We start from the raw sequence: 11527 nt of genomic DNA, 5'->3' as shown, positions 1-11527 counted from the left end.
AAAGGCTAAATAAACCATAATATTGCTGTTAATTTTTGACTGTGTAACTTCACAAACGACACCCCATGGATAAGCAAGTTACCGGTAAATTCACCAATCTCATTCCACATCACTGAATTTAATGAATTTTTCATCCGCGGTGTCGCTTCTGAACAAATCCGGAGGATTTAGCAGAAGAGGAACAACTTATAGTTGTCAAAGTCCTAGAGGGCCCTCTCGCAGCTGCAAACGGTAATGTTTACTCTTTGGTTCATGTTTGTAGGAATGAACATTTAACGCGTCAGCCAAATATTGCATCATGAATATGGAAAAAAAACGTAAATAAGATGCTTCGAACTATACGTCACAGGACTGGCCAAACTCAGAAAAAAAGAGCGACTTATAGTCTGAAAAATACGGTAAAGAGTATGTTCAGGCTTTTTATTGTTGTAGCACCGTTAGCATGCTTGATAAAAACATGTCTCCCCAACATTCTTTAGCAATGTTACATATATTTCTGTAAAGTGGCTCTTGTGACATGAACGTTAGTGTAAATTTATAAAAAAAAAAATAAAAAAAAAGTTATATGTTTGCTTTATGAAGTCTTTTACATTCTGGAAGCACAATGACTTAAAAAAGTTTCAGCCAATCTTAATACAAATGTTTTTTTTTAAATATAGCTACAGTATTTGTCTGAGATGTTTAATAGAAATTTCTTTAAGTTTCATTGATTAAACGCTGGCTTTCATCAACTCATTTAAAAGTTGTTTTCTTCTCATCTAAACATTTAAGGGGCCACATGGCGATGGTCCAAGAGCCACTTTGGGCCCTCGGGCGTCTACTTCAAAAAGCGAACAGATCTCAGTTGGTATAATGAACTCTCCTCAAATAAAGATCTGGCAAGTTTCGCTCAAACTCTGACCTTTAAAGATCATCTTGGGATAAGAAGACACATCTTGTAAATAAAATGCTCACTCCATTCAACATGGGGATCTATTAATGTGTGGAAAGCTGTGGCAGCCATCTTGAATCAGGCTGACTCCAAAGGTCAATCAATTAATCAGTTACTGTGACGTTTATGAGAACTTGTCATTATTCATGAGATATTTTGCTAACACACACACATGAGCAAAAACATGAATGCTTTTAGTGTTGGGCAATAACGAAGCATTGATAAAACTTAAACTTGGTTTGACACATTAAAATGTTTACGTTGGAGATAATTCCAACAGAATCTCCAATAAATGTAATTTATTTATTTTTGACCTGGTTCAAATAACAGATATGTCGCTCTTCTTTATGAAAGGTAAATGATTCTGCCCTCTGCGCTCGGCCTCGCTTCACCGGTGAAGAAAAGACTAAACTTATCATCTTGTCCGTCAAAATCCTCAACATTATCTGTGTGGTTTCCTCTGCTTGGCGCAAAAACACTTGCACAGCTTCAACATTTAAACCATTAAGATGCTCCTTTTTCTTCCTGTAGGTTTGATGGGACAAACAAATCAAAGCCTCAGATTCATACGGGAGGTTTTTTTTTATTTTTCTTTTTAGCTGTAATGTTGGTGAAACAGCTGACAGATGTTTGCAGCTGACAAATCTCTGCCACATGCAAAAGGTCAGAACTTGGAAGTGAGAGGAACTCTCCTGGAACCCTTCAGATGCACATAATGACAAAATGGAAAGCAGGAACAACCCGTGCAAGCAGGTGTCCGCACTTACAGCGGCCCCTTTAACCTTTAACATCGGCCACTAACACTTTGATCACAGGAAGAGCTCCTCTTATCGAACGTTGTTGGCCACGATGTTTTTCTTCCAATTAAACAAAGTCAGCAAAAATGTATTTGTGGTTGCACATGTCAAGCAGGTTTAAACCCGAGGGGAGCAGCTCTGTGTGAGGTACACATAAAACACAGAGTTCACATAATAATTCACCATTACTGTGAGAATGTTTATGAAGCATTCACACTATTGTGATCCACTTGTCTTCCAGATGTTTTTCGGCATATTTCTAGTTTCACAAATTCTGTTATTTCAACAATCATATATCAAAATGTTCACCTCGTACAGGAGAAGGGTTGGTATCGGTGGAACTTCAGCTTTTTGAAATATTTAGCCTTTTCTGCCCCTTTTTTTCATAGAAAATGAACTGAGCACATTTTACATCCTTCAGATCTTCAGATCTGTTTACAACATTTTATTGCTCCTTTCATATTTTGTCCCAGTTCAGCTTCTTTATGCAAATTACATTTTTTTGTTGTTGCTTCTTTTAACTTCTTTCTGCTAATTTCAACATGTTATGCTCCTTTCAGCTTATTTATGCAAAGTTTCAGCTTTTTCTACTATTTCGGCTAGTATTTTTATGCTAATTTTAGCTTTTTCAGCTAATTCCTTATTTTTTGCGCTCATTTAAACATTTTCAGCCTAATTCAGCAAAAATGTGTTATCTCCACTTCCTTATGGCGATTTAAGCTTCTTTCTACCTTTTTAGTTACTGTTCAGCTGTTTTTTTAATTTTGTTTTGAAAATTTCAGCTTTTTTCAGATAATGTCCATTTTTTGTGCTAATTTCTGTTTCTTTCAGTCTAAATGAGCAAACACATTCTTTCTGCTTTCTTCAGCTAATTTTAGCTTGTTCTATCCTTTCAGCTTCTTTTTTTAATAGCATTTTTAAGTTAATTTCAGCGGTTTTGAGATAAATTCAAGTTTTTCATGTAAATGTCTGCTTTTCAGCTTTTTCTGCTCTTTCAGCTACTATTTAGCTCTTTTGATGCTAAGTTTAGCCTTTTCAGCTAATTTCACCTTTTGTGAGCACATTCCAGTTCTTTCCACTTCTTCTTTTTGTATTTTCAGCTACTTTTCAGCTGTTTTTTTTCTCATTTCATATTGTTTTTAAAGCTAATTTACGCATTTTTGTGCTGATTTCTACTTATCTAACCTAATTCAGCAAATACCGGATGTGTTCTTTGTGATTTCTTCTGCCAACCTAGGCTTGTTCCTTCATTTCAGATACATTTTAGCATTTTTTAAATTTTAGCTAATTTCAACATTTTTCAGCAAGTTCTTCTACAATAAGCATTCACACTGCATTTTTGCAGGAAATGCAATTTCTCTAGTTAATTGTATAAAATTATTATCCTGTAAAAGTTGAACAGTTTTCAATACAGAACCAATGTTGCCAGGAGGTGGCACTGTTCAACTTCATTAAAAGATTTATAATAATAATAATAATAATAATCATTTTATTTAAAAAGCGCCTTTCATGACACCCAAGGACACTTTACAGTAAGAACAAAGATCAACAGGAATAAAGAATATAAATTACATAAAGAATATAAAATGCATACAGAATATAAAATACATACAGAATATAAAATACATACAGAATATAAAATACATACAGCAAAGTTAAGGATAAGCGAGTCTAAAGAGATGTGTTTTCAGAACAGTCTTGAATATAGAAAGAGAGGTGGTGTTTCTTAAGTCAGGGGGTAGAGAGTTCCAGAGATGAGGGGCAGAGCAGGTGAAGGCCCTGCTCCCCATCGTGGAGAGGCGGGCAGAGGGTACATGGAGGTGTAGTGAAGAGGAGGATCTGAGAGAGCGAGAGGGGATGGAGATGTGTAAGAGGTCAGATAGGTACGGAGGGGCAAGGTTGTGGATAGCTTTGAAAGTGAGAAGAAGAATTTTGAAGACGATGCGTGATTTAACCGGGAGCCAGTGGAGCTGCTGCAGGACTGGAGCGATGTGGTTATAGGAGGAGGTTTGAGTGATGACACGGGCAGCTGAGTTCTGGTCCAATTGCAGCTTCTGGAGAGATTTGTTGGGGAGGCCATAAAGAAGGGAGTTGCAGTAGTCAATCCGAGAAGTCACAAGACTGAACAAGGATGGCTGTGGAGCGGGGTGTGAGAGAAGGGCGGAGACGGTTAATATTTCTGAGATGGAAATAGGCAGACCGAGTGACGTTGTTGATGTGTGAAGGAGAGAGTGGTGTCGAGGATGACACCAAGACTCTTGACCTGAGGCGAGGGGGATAGCAGGGAGTTGTTAAGGGGGCTGAGAAGATTTTCTGATTTTGAAAGAGAGTTTTTGGTACCGACAAGAATGATTTCTGTTTTGTTACTGTTTAGTTGTAGAAAGTTGTTGAAAAACCAGTGATTTAGCTCATTGAGACAGTCGGTGAGGATGGAGGGTGGGTGGGTGGAGTTTGGTTTTGTTGATAGGTAGAGCTGTGTGTCATCAGCATAACAGTGAAAATGGACACCAAATTTACGGAAGATGTGACCTAGAGGAAGGAGGTAAATGATGAAGAGGAGGGTTCCGAGGACAGAGCCTTGGGGGACACCCATGGAGACAGGGGAAGACTGGGAACGAAATGATTTAAACTGAATGAATTGAGTGCGGTCAGAGAGATAAGATTTGAACCAGTCTAACGGAGTACCTGAGATGCCAATGGAGGTTAGTCTGTTGAGGAGGATAGAATGACAGATTGTGTCGAAGGCAGAACTTAGATCCAGTAAAATGAGGATAGACAGAAGAGCAGAGTCAGCAGCAAGAAGAAGGTCGTTAGTTATTTTTATTAGAGCTGTTTCGGTGCTATGGTGGGGGCGAAAACCAGATTGAAACTCTTCATAAATGTTATTGTTGGACAGGTGAGAGCGAAGTTGACTAGCAACGGCTAGTTGCTAGAACAAATTTAAGAACAATATAAAATATATACATGAAAAAATGTTTTTGTTTCTTTTAAATCAAAGGGTTGATATTTTTATATGAGGAAAACAAGTTTAATCATTTAAATGTCTCCCTGTCTGTTTGACCATAAATCTACAAAACAGATAACCAAGTCCATCTGCTTCTCTTTATCTTGGAGAAAAAATGTGAAGAGAAGAACTTTGTGTTTGAAACGTCACTCCTAATTGGTGGATTTGAAGAACTGAGCTGTGATTTATAATGAGAAATAAATTGTCTCCGGTCCCTGAAGAGTCCTTAAGGGGATGAGAGGATGACACAGTTTCAAATGTGTACAAAGGAAAGTGAGAACAAGTCACGTGGAGATGCTGCACAAGACTGAGCTTCTGCTCAGAAGGTTTGATTTGACATTTCCAGAACACGCACACAAAAAAAGAGACTTCAATTATTCACTCACTAGACAACAAAATATCATTTGCCTTCATTCTGATGTGATGCAGCTTTTGCAATCAGCCCGTCGTGTTTCCGACCCGCTGCTGGACATCATCTGTCAGAGGTGCCTCCTTATTTTCTGCACAGAGCCAAAAGCCACTTAAAGAGACTGACAAAGTAATCAAGTGGAGCTGAGGTTTACAAGGCCGAGCACACGGCTCAGTGAGCAGGTTGAAAACGGGTGCAGATGCAGGACAAATTGTCCATCCCTTCCACTCAGTCTTTCTTCATTTATACTTCTATGGAAACACTGACACACAACGAAAACCTTACATTTATTTATTTATCTCCATAGCAGCTACTTCACTTCAACATCCCACACACCACTTGCAGGAATGGGGCAGTGAAGTGTAAGATGGATTCGACTGAGACAAACATTTAAAGCATTTATGTAACAAAAAAAAAAACAAACAAAGCTTAAAGTGACAGCTGAGATCCTTTGAAGTGGAGTTTTGTGTCTGCAATAAAACAATAAACATCTTACCTGCTGTAGGAAGCTCGTGCATTTTAAGAAATAGAGCTTTAAATTACTTTGGGTTGTTACTGGTACAATTAAAAGCCTATATCACCCATTCATGCCAGCGGTGTAAATTAAAATCTTAAGACAGGGAGAAAGTTTGGACATTTTGGTTAAACCTTGAAAAAGACCATTTTGTGCACTCTCATACAATAAATCAAAATGATGTGCTCATAGTTTGTGTTGGGAATGACTCTCAGCTACAACCACCACACATTTCAGGTCAATATCTGTAAAGCTGACCCCATTCATTGCCCATTTCTGTTTTTTTCTCAGTTTGCTGTGGCAGCCAGCTTAAATTGAGCTGTCTTTAAAGCCTGATCAGTTATCTGTGCACATCCAGAGACTACGTTCTGCAACTTTTATTCAGATTTATCCAGTGGTTCAGGAGGTATTCGGCTATAACTTCACAGACACAGACGTGGGCAAAAGCATAAAAAAAATGTGTAAAACATTCATACGAAGTGCTACAGAATGGTCCATACCGCCAGCTTGCGGTTTATTAAATCTAAATAATGCATGCTTTAGCAGATGCTGTGTTTACTTTGATTACAGATGTTGCTTTCAGACCAGAGCTCTTCAACAATATCTGAACATTTGAAGTGAGCTGCAAGCAGATTCTCCATTTGTGCAGAAAAAAAAAGTGTCCAGCCTTGACTTCAAAGGAAGAGATCAGTTTCAGCTGAGCTTGATGTGAGAGTTTTACGTTTCAGTTCAGATAATACTCTGAGAGAATCCTGTCTGCTCTGTGTTTGTATTTCTTATAGCCGTATTTCAAATTTGAGAACGTGTCAAAACCGAACGTGTTTCTTCAGCCCCAAATCAGCCGCACTTCCCCTCAAAGTGAAGCCTTTCTGTACGTCTGCTGCTGTTTGTGTAAATGAGCATGAAAAGAGGCTTTGCAGACAGGCTGCGTCCCTGCGGTTTTGATCTTCGGGGCCCTGTGCAGGACCTCCTGATTGGTCGCTGATGATGTTGTTGAGTTGGGTTGAGAAGAGCCAAGAGTCGTGTGTCGTCAGCGCAGCCACCACCTGAGCACTGGCCGCTGCACCACACTCAGCGCCTCCACAAACACACAGGCGCACTCCGCTTTTTACGAAAAGGTTCTCTGTGGAAAAATGTGAAGTGTAGATTCCAAAGACCAAAAAAAAAAAAACAGGCTTTCAGGTAATGACACTGAGGCAATTTTGAGGTTTTAAGATGTCGTTTCACCTCCAAGTCCACTGTCAGCTGCAGAGTAATCTGGCATTTCTTCTTCTCTTTTTCTGCTCCCGACCATGACGGAAGGGTTTTGATTGAGGTTACAAGAGGAGATAGAGAAGGAGGGAAAGAGAGAGAAGTTGTTCTGTCCATCCCTGCTGCTGAGCTGCATCCTGCACCACGTGCTGCGGCCCCCAGAAGCAAAGCCAGGCCATGGCTAATGGCTGAGACAGATGTGTCGTGTCTGTGCGCAGGAGGGGAGAGAGGGGTGTGTTTTGCTTATGGGATTAATTTGCCTTTTGGGACAGGTGCTGAGGGGAGCATACAGACACAATATGTCTAAAGTTACAACTTCCACCCCCCACTCCAAGTCACAAAACTCCACAGAAGAGTGGGAACATGTAACTGACTAATTCATGTGGAAAATCTCTGTCAGCGCTGTGCTTTTACACCGTGGTTCTGCATCCTGTAATTCAGCACCGTTTTCTTCCTTTTCTTAGGGTGGACGGCTAATGCTGCCAGAGGGTCATAACAAATGACACCAGGTCAGCCTGATTTAAACCATGCACGGCATCATAATCTAACTGACACATAAAAGGAACCATCTGTGAGGTGTAACTGAGTCCAGATTTATAAATCTGGGCTTTAATGAGTTCATATCAAAGAGCTTGTGTTGCTGCTGCAGGAGCTGTGTGGCGCTGGTGAATCTGGACAAGAAAAAAGCCACTCAAATGTAATTATTATTTTCAGTCAGAAATGGCAGTACAGATTTTTGGATGTGGCTGATGGGTTGCTGCACCCCCGGGCTGTGTAAATACATTATTTAATACTGTTTAGTTCAGGGCCATACCGTGCATCTGGAAAGGATTCACAGCGTTTGCCATGAAGCTCAAAACTGAGCTCAGATGCTGTTTGCACGGGTCATCCTTGAGATGTTTCTACAACTTTAACACAGAGTGATGACAACAACAACAATAGGCAATCATAAAAGATGCGTACAAATGTATTATTATCATTTCTGAACAAATGAAAATAAAATGGCAACCAAAAGGACAATCAAAAGGAAAAGTAACGAAAAAACAGCTAGATTGTAAGGCGGTGTAGAAAACTAAAAACAGGAACATGTCTACATTGGTTTTTGCCAGGAACTTAAGATAACAGGCCTGTGGATACGTGACAGAGACTCATCCTCTTCCCCAAACTACGAGCAACAACCACAAGTGAACCAGGTCTTGAGCAGCAGGCGCAGGGAATTAGTTGAAGTTTTGGATGAGTTTGATTCCAGATTCTGTGATGTGAATGAACATAAGGACATTTTTGATTGTATTGAAAACCCCTTCCGAGTGGATGTATCCTCACTTACACCCACCGACAAACAGCTCTGCCCTGACAGTCGTGCCAGGCTTGAAAGTGAAATAATTGAGCTGCAACCAAATGAAATCTTCCAAATGGAACTCTGAGATGGTGTTGGGCACTTCTGGAGTTTCGTTTCTGAAGCAGACTTTGAAACCACTCGTCCAGAAAAGTGATGTCTTTCTTTATGAGCACATTTTCAACCATGAACACTATCAAGCGAAAACAGAGAAACCGACTGACCCATGCCCATCTCGAATGCCTCACTGTGGTTGCAACAACAAATACAACATGAAGAAAGTCAAAGACAGGCACCACAGCTTCTGCTCATCTGATACATTTTATTTTAATAATGTACTAGCTGTGTTTCTTTTCTGTTCATAGGTGGGTTGTTTCATTTGTTTCTTTAATTTGAGTGACTTGAGATGATATCATGACACTCCTCTAGACTTTGATCTGTCAATATGGCTCTTTTGAAAAAAAAAAAAAATCAATAGTGAAGATCACTGATCTAGAGACACAAATCTGAGGGAAGGTAAAGAAACATTTCTGTTGCTTTGAAGGTCCCAATGTGCACAGAGGCCTCCATCATCTGTACAGGACTCTTTCCACAGCTAAACTGAGTCTAAACTGAGCGATCGGAGGACAAGGGCCTTAGTCAGGGAGGTGACCAGCATTCCTATGCGGAGAGAGGAGATCCTTCCAGAAGGAGAACCATCTCTGTAGCAATCCACCAATCAGGACTGTATGGAAGAGTGGAAAGATGAAAGCCACTCCTTGATAAAAGACACATGGCAGCCCGTCTGGAGTTTGCCAAAAGTCATCTGTGTCACGAGAACGAGAACCCAGAGGATACAAACTGAGAGAGGAACACAACTCAAACTCCAAGTATAATTAAAGTGATTTATTTGCAATGTGCTATGTACTGTACAAGGCAAGGATCAGGGAACCTGGAAATGGAGGGAAACTGGTTAATTCCTGGTATGATGTTTAGTTGGAGATATTACTGTTGGTTCCTGGTTCCTTATGGGAGGAGAAGGCAGATGGTTTCCAACAGGGAAGGTCCAAGTTGCACTGATGCACTGTTTATATTAATTCTGACGATAATTCTGTTTCCTCCCTGATACCTTAAAGACATATTACTAATTTATAGCAGGACGTTAAGATCCTTCTCCTCTGCACCAACTGTGCCGTGCTTGTTGGTAATTAACAAAAAGAATAAAGAATATGCAGTGACTGTTATGTTTAAAAAATACACCTGTATATTTTCCCACTATTAGCTCTGAACTGATAAAAACCTTAACTCTACGTTTCATAACAAAGTGCTTTTTATTTGCTGCTGAACAAGAACATTTTTCAAAATTAAGGTGAAACACTTGTATTACATTTTCAGACAACAATCCTGCCTTATGAAGTAAAAGATAAGAAGAATGATGAGAAATGCAGAACAGAAAAAGTGGTGAATCTAAAAACAAATAATAAAAGAGGGATACGCTGATGTCTCTGAGAGATTTGAATAGTGAATGTCTGTGTTTTCAAGATGAGTGTTCTTCTGAACTGGAATGGAACAAGGAATGCAAGTAAACCTTAATGTTTTTGGAGAAGAACAGAGGGAGTTTTTTTTTATATTTTATTTATTTATTATTTTGGCTGAGACAGCACAAATTGATGGATCATGGCGAGTGAGGGGAGCAATTTGATGCACCACCAGGTGCAATGGAGGAGGCAGGGGGTGGCCAATGGTGGCTAATTTTGGACATTTGTTATGAGGCGTAACCATAACAACAACGTGGTTAACTGGGAGCTGCTGATTAACATCTCAAAAGCTCAAATAAGACCTCAACTACAGCCCCAAATCTCAAACGAGTTGAAAAGGAGGTACCATGGATGCATTACCATCTACCTGGAGGTGGCGCTCGAGTGCCTGACCGCCGAGATCTCGGAGCGGGAAACGCGGCTCGTGACAGTGGGAGAAACGAGATCATCCCCCAGCACCTGCAGTTAAGTCTGAGATGACGAGGGGCTCGGCAGGCTGCTGGAAGAAATGGCCATCGCTTGGGGAGGAGTTCTGCCCGTCATTCAGCCATTCCTGCTGCCCAAGAGGATTGAGAGGTCTCCTGGGTCTGGGTGGACGGATCAGCATCTGCAGCCAGTTTCTTCAGATTTGCTGTGGGACGGACTGCTTCAAGAGATCCTTCCTGCCCAAAGCCATCAGCATCTATAACAACTCTATTGAAACCAGGATGAGCTACTTTTTGAATTGAATTGAACTGAATTTAGATATCTTGCACAATGAGAAGCATTTGAAGAATGTGCTGTGAATGACACTAATCTACTGTCACACCAAATTTTAACATGATGTCTGCAACTTTGACTAAATTATACCCATTGTTGTGTTTTCAAAAGGTCATTTGGCTGTGGCAGCCATCTTGAATTGACATGGTAATCAACTGTAGATGTCAATCCATTAGGTTTTCCCTGAAAGTCTCATTTAAATGTGACCAGTGGTGTGGGAGAATATTTTGCTGACAGAGTCGACGCCACATAGCGAATAGAAAACGTATGCTTAAAGTGCATGCTATGAATTGCTCTCAGCTACTACCACAAGAAATTTAGGCTTAATGTCTGTAAAATCACTGAGTTATGGCCATTTTTATGTTTTATTCTAGTCACTTGGCTGTACCGACCATCCTGAATCAGGTTGACTCCAAGGGTTGTAGCTGTATATACATCCAGTGATTAATTTCTGCACGTTTTGCTTTTTCATAGTGATTTGTGAAACGTTTTGTTAACAGACACGCAAACCTACACACAGGCATCAAAAAAATCCACATTTTCCTTTTGAAGGCAGGTGATGTTTCCAGTCAAGTTGGATCATGATTTGTTACAAACTGGATTAATGTGTGTCAGTCTGTCAGGACCTCTGCTTCACCACATGGAGATCATTTGAAAAACACAACGCTGCAATTAATTTCCCCCAAACCTCTTGAAATTGGGAGCAGGTTTAAAGGTTTTGTGTTCAGACATTTGTGCAAAGAGCTTATTTCCTTGTAAAATGTACGTTTGCTTTTTAAATTGAATTGATTAGATTTTAACACGTAAAATGATCTGATTCTCGACAGGTCTTGATGAAGAGAACAGTTCACACAGTACTGTAATGTGTCTTTCATTTTTTTAAACAAAATATAAACTAAAACACAGAATAAACAAATGAAACAGAGCAAGCTAATTATTTTGAAGATTAAAAAAAATTATCTTCACATGTGAGACAGAAACAGGAAAGGAAGGGCAGAGGTTGATCAAT

Source organism: Nematolebias whitei, chromosome 14 (assembly GCF_014905685.2).
Source record: "Nematolebias whitei isolate Nwh7 chromosome 14, NemWhi1, whole genome shotgun sequence".
NCBI classification, from domain to species: Eukaryota; Metazoa; Chordata; class Actinopteri; order Cyprinodontiformes; family Rivulidae; genus Nematolebias; species Nematolebias whitei.
Note: the sequence above shows the minus strand (reverse complement) of the source record.